This window comes from Urtica dioica, chromosome 10, assembly GCF_054948205.1.
Source record: "Urtica dioica subsp. dioica isolate 48M chromosome 10, U.dioica_male_clone48M_v1_H2, whole genome shotgun sequence".
Classification (NCBI taxonomy): Eukaryota; Viridiplantae; Streptophyta; class Magnoliopsida; order Rosales; family Urticaceae; genus Urtica; species Urtica dioica.
In genome coordinates, this window is record NC_142765.1 from 5,270,915 (window position 1) to 5,279,088 (window position 8,174).

Consider the following 8,174-nt stretch of genomic DNA (forward strand, 5'->3'; position numbering starts at 1 on the left):
AAAGAGAGACGTGCTGCGAGGGGAGACGAGCGTTGCAAACTTTCCACAAGCTTCTTCAAAGTTCAAGCTTCAAGAAAGGTTAGTAACCTTCTAGCTCATATTGGTTTTTAATTACATGTACTTGCACTTGTCTAGGTTAGTAAAAACTGTTTTACTTGTAAAAGAAAATTTTTAAAATTCCGCCGCTTACCGAAGCGTTAATTATTTTCTCAAACCCTAGATTGATTCCAACAAACGGTATCAGAGCTATGGTCAAAGATTAGCATGTACATGTTTTTAAAATTGTGAGCTTGAAAATCGTTTTCGAAAGTTTACTAATTTTGTGACAAGTTAGAATTGTTATCTTAGATTTTTTTTAATTTATTGCTCGTCTTTAAATTAAAAAGCATGTTGATTTTCTATGAGTTTGGGATGTTTTTAAAACACATTAGAATCAGTTCTAAAAGTTTTTAATTTTTTATATTGAAAAACGTGTTTTAAAGGTTTGAGAAATTTCGGTAAATTTTGTGACTAGTTACTTTGTCTTTCTAGTTTCTTTTATTTACCGTATTCGTTTTATGCTTGTTGTTATCTCTTTTATTCTATGTTATTACCCTGCTAATAAAACACAAATAAAAGCTTTAAAAAACATCTTAAAACGTTCCGTTACACTTGATTCTTTTTCGCACCTAAAAAGGACCAAAGTTTTAATTTATTTCTTTTTCTTCGAGCTGGAGTAAACCCGCATTAAAAGTGGAATAACTCTCTGCTCAGAAATCTAAATTTAATGATTCTTGAATCAAATTAAAGCTCTGTCTGTCCTCTGTCCAATGCCACCCGTTTCGGCTGAAAAGGACATCGGAGCCGCCAGATATGGCGATTTTACTCCGAGGTGCGCGGCTGTCTGAAACTCAAGTTTTTTAGAAATCCGGATTTTCAAACCCCACTACCATGAGTTATAGAACTCTAATGAGAAAATTTTATTGAGCAAAAATGTTTTTCATATGATTATAAACATGATGTGTAAGATTAAAAGTTTTGATTTTTGAAAGATTAATTGAAATTGAATTTTTACAAAACTAGTTTGAATTTTGAAAAACCGTTTTCACTTTCAAACTTGAAAATATTTTGTCATCCAAATCAAATAAATTTTCAAAATGTTTTCAAAACTATATCTATATCACATATGTTCAAAATCTATATGCTCTTGAAAATTTGAGTGGGAGGTCTCCTTGTAGACAAGCCGAAAAATAAAAAGATGTGTAATCTCAAACTTTCAAGTGTTCGAGTGAGTTGAAGTTCACACTTCCCTCACGCACTTTCCCGAAATAGAAAATAGGAAAAGATCGAGTATGTACCTTGTGTCTTTATCACTAATACTGCTCTGAACATGTCGATCTAGGATTCTCTTCTAGTTGTCCGCTCTGTCGCTCTCTAACTAGGAAATTTGTTTCCGAACTTATAAGAGTCGATGAACCATCTCCAAAAACTAAGTGGGAGGGTTATATTCGTTGTTTGTAACCCACGATCCCCAACACTAATGAAAGATGCAATAACGTGGGACTAAGAGCCGCTCTTGCGACCCTCACTTAAATGTGAGTACTCCAAGGCGTTATTGCTTCGATCATTGCTCAATGAGCTACGTCCGAGAGTGATGCAATGATGGCAAGGCCTCCCCTTGGAGGATTTTTTTTCAAAGCTGATCTTTTGGACTAAGTGGTTGGTTGCACACTTAGGCTCAATCCCTAGTATCCTCCCTTGAGGCTCTGCGAAAGGATGTGAGTGATCAAACCAATTTAAAAGGTGGCTAGTCTAAATAGATGTATTGACATCTTGGCTTAGCATTAATGATGTGTCATTTACTTATAAATGGAGATTTTTTGCGGCCTTCTCTTGAGGGAGTAAATTATCGTTTGGTTTATAACACCTTTGGATTTTACAAAAGTCTTAATAAAACTTAAATCCTAAACCAAAGACTAATCATAAACTTGTTTCAACTTTTATAGGCAATATGTCTCTCAACCCTCTCTCTACAATTCTTTCCTCGAATAAACTCGAAGGCGACAATTACGTCGACTGGAAACGTAACCTCGACATAGTCCTTACTGTCGACAAGCACAAATGGGTTCTCACCACCCCCTGTCCTCAAACGAATGAAGATTCGACGCAAGAGGAGAAAGACGCCCTGGCGGCCTTGCTTCGATCCGATGAGATTGCGAGATGCTATATTTTGGCATCGATGAACAATGTGTTGCAACAACAACATCGTGATTATGAAACTGCCACCGATATGCTCTACAATATCCATGAGATGTTTGGAGGGCAAGGACGTCAAGCTAGGCAACAAGCGGTCCTACAATTCATGAACTGTCGTATGAAGGCTGGAACTCCCGTTAGAGATCATATGATGCTGATCATTAGCTATCTCAACGAGATGGAGATTCTTGGATCTGAGATTGATGGGGAGACTAAAATAGATATGATCTTGGAAACTCTCCCCGAAACCTTTGATACCTTCAAGTTGAATTATTCCATGAACAAGCTAGAGTACACTGTTACCGAGCTCATGAAGGAACTTCAAACCGCTGAGGCACTCACTAAGAAAAAGAGGGCTCAAGGAGAAGTACATGCTACTGCCTCCACCTCTGGATCCAAGAAGAGACCTCGCAACGCCGAGAAGAAGAACCAACCTAAGGTTCACACGAAGAAGAAGGCGCCAAAGGCTCCGAAGGTGGACAAGTCTAACGACAAGTGCCACCACTGCAACGAGCCTGGTCACTGGCGTAGGAACTGTCCTGCCTACCTCAAAACCAAAGCAAAAGGTATTGTACTTGTTACTGAAGCCTGTTTAGTAGCTGATAATGTATCATCGTGGATTATTGACTCCGCTGCTACTAACCATATTTGCTGCTCCTTGACTGGTTTTAGGAAAAGCAAAAGCTTAGAGGATGGCGACTTCTGCTTCAAGTGGGGTGATGAGAGCGTGGTGTCTGCGAAGGCTGTGGGATCCGTGACGCTATCTTTTGAAGATCGAACTTTAAATTTGAATAATGTTTATTATGTTCCTTCCTTTGGGAAAAACCTAGTATCTGTTGCTCAACTTTTCGAGCAAGATTATTATTTAAAGTTTATAAAGAATGGAATTCGTATTTCTTTTTCTAATTCTTTCGTCACTGATGCATGTATGAAGAATGGTCTTTTTTACATCTATCCCACTCAACCTTCTCTTTTAGACACCGAAATAGATAACGATCTAATTAGGGAGCCAAAGAGGATCAAACTTTCTGAATCCTCCGATCTAACAAAATCAACATACCTCTGGCACTTAAGACTTGGTCATATCAGTCTAGATAGGATTAAGAGACTTGTGAGGGATGGTCCACTCCAAGCCTCTGCAATAGGTTCACTACCTACTTGTGAATCCTGCATAGAAGGAAAAATGACTAAGCGACCTTTCTCCGATAAGGGTCGAAGAGCCACTGAGTTGCTGGAACTAATACATTCTGATGTATGTGGTCCGCTCAACCAACAGGCACGTGGAGGATACGAATACTTCATTACCTTCACTGATGATTACTCAAGATATGGGTTTGTCTATTTGCTTAAACACAAATCCGAGACCTTTAACGTATTTAAGGTCTTTAGGGCTTTAGTGGAAAAGCAAACTGGCAAAATGATCAAAACCCTTCGATCTGATCGAGGTGGTGAGTATATGTCTGGAGAGTTCGATGACTTTCTTAAAGAAGAAGGTATCGCTTCTCAGCTTACCGCACCTGGCACACCTCAACAAAACGGAGTGTCAGAGAGAAGAAACCGAACTCTTATGGAGATGGTTAGATCGATGATGAGTTACTCATCACTCCCGCTTTCCTTTTGAGGATATGCCCTCGAAACAGCCGCCTACATTCTGAACCAAGTTCCGTCTAAAACGGTTCCTGGTACTCCTTATGAGAGATGGACTGGCCGTAAAGTGAATCTTGGCCGCATCCGAATTTGGGGTTGCCCTGCACACGTGCTGAGGCAAAAGACTAGCAAGTTGGCTAGTAGGTCAGAATTGTGCCTGTTTGTAGGATATCCGAAGGAAACCAAAGGTTTTACTTTCTATAGTCCCGAGGACGATAAGACTTTCGTTAGCACGAATGCTCGTTTCCTTGAGGAGGACTTTATGAAGGATGCGAAACCTAGAAGCAAAATTGTGCTTGAAGAAAAGTTGGGTGAGGAAGCTTCTACCTCATCTGTAAGAACTGTTCTTACCCCAACTGAAACACAACCTAACTCATCAAAATCTCGTCAAGTAGTACTTAGACGTAGTGGGAGGGCTACTCAAAAGCCTGACAAGTACATGTCTTATGGAGACTCTCTTGTAGCCGTCTCCAACATGGATGACCCTGTTTCCTATAGCCAAGCGATGGCTTGTTCTGAATCAAACCTTTGGCTTGACGCCATGAAAGTTGAAATGCACTCGATGTATGTCAACAAAGTCTGGAAACTTGTAGACCTTCCTGAAGGGATTAAACCCGTAGGGTGTAAGTGGATATACAAGAAGAAAAGGGGTCCTGATGGGAACGTCGAGACGTTCAAAGCACGACTTGTGGCGAAGGGTTATACCCAACAAGAAGGGATTGACTATGAAGAAACCTTCTCGCCAGTCGCGATGCTTAAATCCATCCGCATACTCCTATCCATAACTGCAGCTCTCGACTATGAGATCTGGCAAATGGATGTCAAGACAGCCTTTCTGAATGGCAATCTTGACGAGCGCATTTAAATGGCTCAACCAGACGGTTTCGTGGATAAAGGTCAAGAGACCAAGGTTTGTGAGTTGCTTAATTCCATTTATGGACTAAAGCAAGCATCTAGGTCATGGAATATTAGATTCGATGAAACTGTAAAGAGCTTTGGCTTTGAACAGTCAATAGATGAGCCTTGTGTTTACAAGTTAATACACGAAGGCAAAGTTGTGTTTCTGGTACTATATGTCGATGATATACTACTCATTGGTAATGACGTGGGTAAGTTATCTGAGGTTAAGGTCTGGCTAGCAAAGCAATTCGATATGAAGGATCTAGAAGAAGCCGCGTATATTCTGGGGATCCAAATCTTTCGAGATAGGAAAAACCGGACCCTGTCGCTCTCTCAAGCATCTTATATTGATAAGGTGATGGATCGCTTCTCGATGCAAGACTGCAAGAGGGGCCAAACACCCTTTAGGCATGGAGTTTCACTCTCTAAGGACCAGTCTCCCAAGACTGCACAAGAGATTGAAGACATGAGGAAGATTCCTTACGCCTCTGCCGTAGGAAGCCTCATGTATGCTATGCTTTGCACTAGACCTGATATATGTTTCGCCGTTGGCGTAGTTAGCCGTTTCCAATCCAACCCTGGACCCGAGCACTGGATTGCTGTTAAGCATGTTCTTAAGTATCTTCGAAGAACTAGGAACTTGATGCTTACATACTCAGGTACTAACCTGACTATGACGGGATATACCGACTCCGATTTTCAAGCGGATAAGGATTCCAGGAAATCCACTTCGGGATCTATGTTCATCTTTAATGGTGGAGCTGTTGTGTGGAGAAGTATTAAGCAATCTTGCATTGCTGACTCCACAATGGAAGCAGAATATGTGGCTGCTTGTGAAGCATCCAATGAGGCTGTATGGCTTAGAAAGTTCCTTAAGTATTTGGAAAATTTTCCAAACGTCGACGAGCCCATGACCATTTATTGTGATAATAGTGGGGCTGTCGCTAACTCAAAGGAACCTAGAAGCCATAAGCGCTCTAAGCATATTGAGAGGAAATACCATTTGATTCGAGAGATCGTGCAGCGCGGAGACGTGGAAGTGAAGAAGATCTCAACGATGGACAACCTCGCAGATCCATTCACCAAGGCCCTAGCGAACAAGGTCTTCGACCAACATCGTGAGGGATTAGGCATGAAGGACTACACACACCTTCTTTGAGTCAAGTGGGAGTTTGTTGTCAATGGTGCCCACAAGAAGAGTTGTAGTCTTTATTTTGTACATTTGATGTAATAAAGTCTCATGAAGACTCTTGCTTGTAATTGCCTATCTATTCATTAATAAAGTTGAAACGTTCATTCATTCTTTCTTTGTTTGAAGCTTTATGATAAAACCTTAGTCTTTTAGTCCATAAACAAACTTAACAACTTACGAAGAGACAAATGTAGATTTGCATGAACAAACTCTTCGTAGTTTGCTTAAAACGATATATTCGCAATCTAAGGGTCAAAGGACTATTGACCTCAGTATGATCGTTAGAAGAATCTATGATGTCTGGTTATGAGGCATTGAGAGTTGGGGACTCTATAGTTCTTCTAGGTATCTTCCGAAGGTACTGAATTGACCAGTGCACTTCTAGAGACAATATAAGAACAAACCATTTAACCTCTTATGTCTCGAAGTCACTATGTATGAATTGCATCATGCTTACCTTAATCCTGAAATGAGAATGCCATTTCACACCTTAGTATTCTCATTTGAGAAAGTCAAAGTTCGGACTCAATATGTGATTCCGAACAAGGCCTATTGGTGAAGTTCTCATAGATATGGAATTCATGTACAAGATTGCTGAAATGCAATGTATGTCACCTCATGCTTTGTTCCTTGGAGTGTGAATAAATGAACTGGCCAGTGTCCAAATTGAGTCCTGACTCTTTTGGATGAAACAATGTGACTTGTTAGCTCCTCGTCAATACATTGTTTCTAACTTATTCACAAGCGACAAAGGAGTTGAGGAAATAACAGCTAGAAGGGTAAAATGGTAATTTAGTAAATCCCGACTAGCTGATGACATTCATGAAGGGTAAACATAGATAATATTCAGTGGATCCGCTCATCGTAATTAAGTCGAATTCTTGAGTAGAAAATAAATTCATTTGAACCGAGAGATTTTCAGTGTCAGCTCTTTAGTGGAGTCAGTTGGCATTAAGCTAAACTTGGAAAAGGTTTGTGAACTTTTGAGTCCAAGTGTTTAGCTCAAGCTTTGTTCATTTGGGTCCATGAGGTCACTGTCACGAATCACATCTATAGGAATAGTTAAACTGGAAGCTAAGTCAAAACAAGAACGAAAATAGTTAAAAGGGTATTTTTGTCTTTTGAGACAAAGGATGAAATGAATGTCAATAAATTTTTTTGACAAGTTCATTTGATGACTTAATGTCACTAGGCCATAACTTGTTTATTGGGCCTTGTGAATTAATTTCATTTCATAAGAATTTTATTGAAAATTCTTAATGGGCCTCTTTCATGTTGTCATGAACAAGTGGAAAAGCTTCTAGAAGGCCTTTCTAGCATCACTATAGGCGCCCAAATACCCAAGAGACAAGAGAGAATATTTTGTGCATAAATGTATGAAGATACTTGCCAAAAGAAAAAGAGGAAACAAATTTCCTCTAAGGGAAATAAGAGGTAGGCGCCCAACACAAGAAACAAGCAAGGAATGGAACAAAAAAGGAAACAAATCCAAGGGCTTCTAGAAGCCTATTTGGCCGAGTGACTCTAAGGGAAGGAGAGCAATATTTGCTCATGAATATGTGATATTCAATGAAAGAGGAAACTACCTTATTGAAGGTAAAACCTCCCCTATAAATAGAGGCCTCATTCCCTTCATTCCATTCATTCCACATAAGTTAGAGATTGAGAGCTTCTCTCTCTAGAAGTTGTGGTTGCTGCCCCTCTTCTCTCTCTCTAAGTTTATTTTCGATTTTCTTGTCTTGGCACCTAGGTCCTCACTCGACCTAGTGTTTAGCTCTGCGACTTCGAGACTCGTTCTTAAGTCGTAGCGTTTAAAAGTGCCCACTCACTGATTCCTTCTTTTCGAGTGATTTAGTGATAGAAACTTTCGTGGTTGCTCGAGGTGCCGAGGAAAGAAAGAGAGACGTGCTGCGAGGGGAGACGAGCGTTGCAAACTTTCCACAAGCTTCTTCAAAGTTCAAGCTTCAAGAAAGGTTAGTAAACTTCTAGCTCATATTGGTTTTTAATTACATGTACTTGCACTTGTCTAGGTTAGTAAAAACTGTTTTACTTGTAAAAGAAAATTTTTAAAATTCCGCCGCTTACCGAAGCGTTAATTATTTTCTCAAACCCTAGATCGATTCCAACAGTCTCCAACAGGAGTCCTAGCCTACATGCGACAGTTCATAAATTGTCAGACTGCCTTTTGCCTTTCTTGACG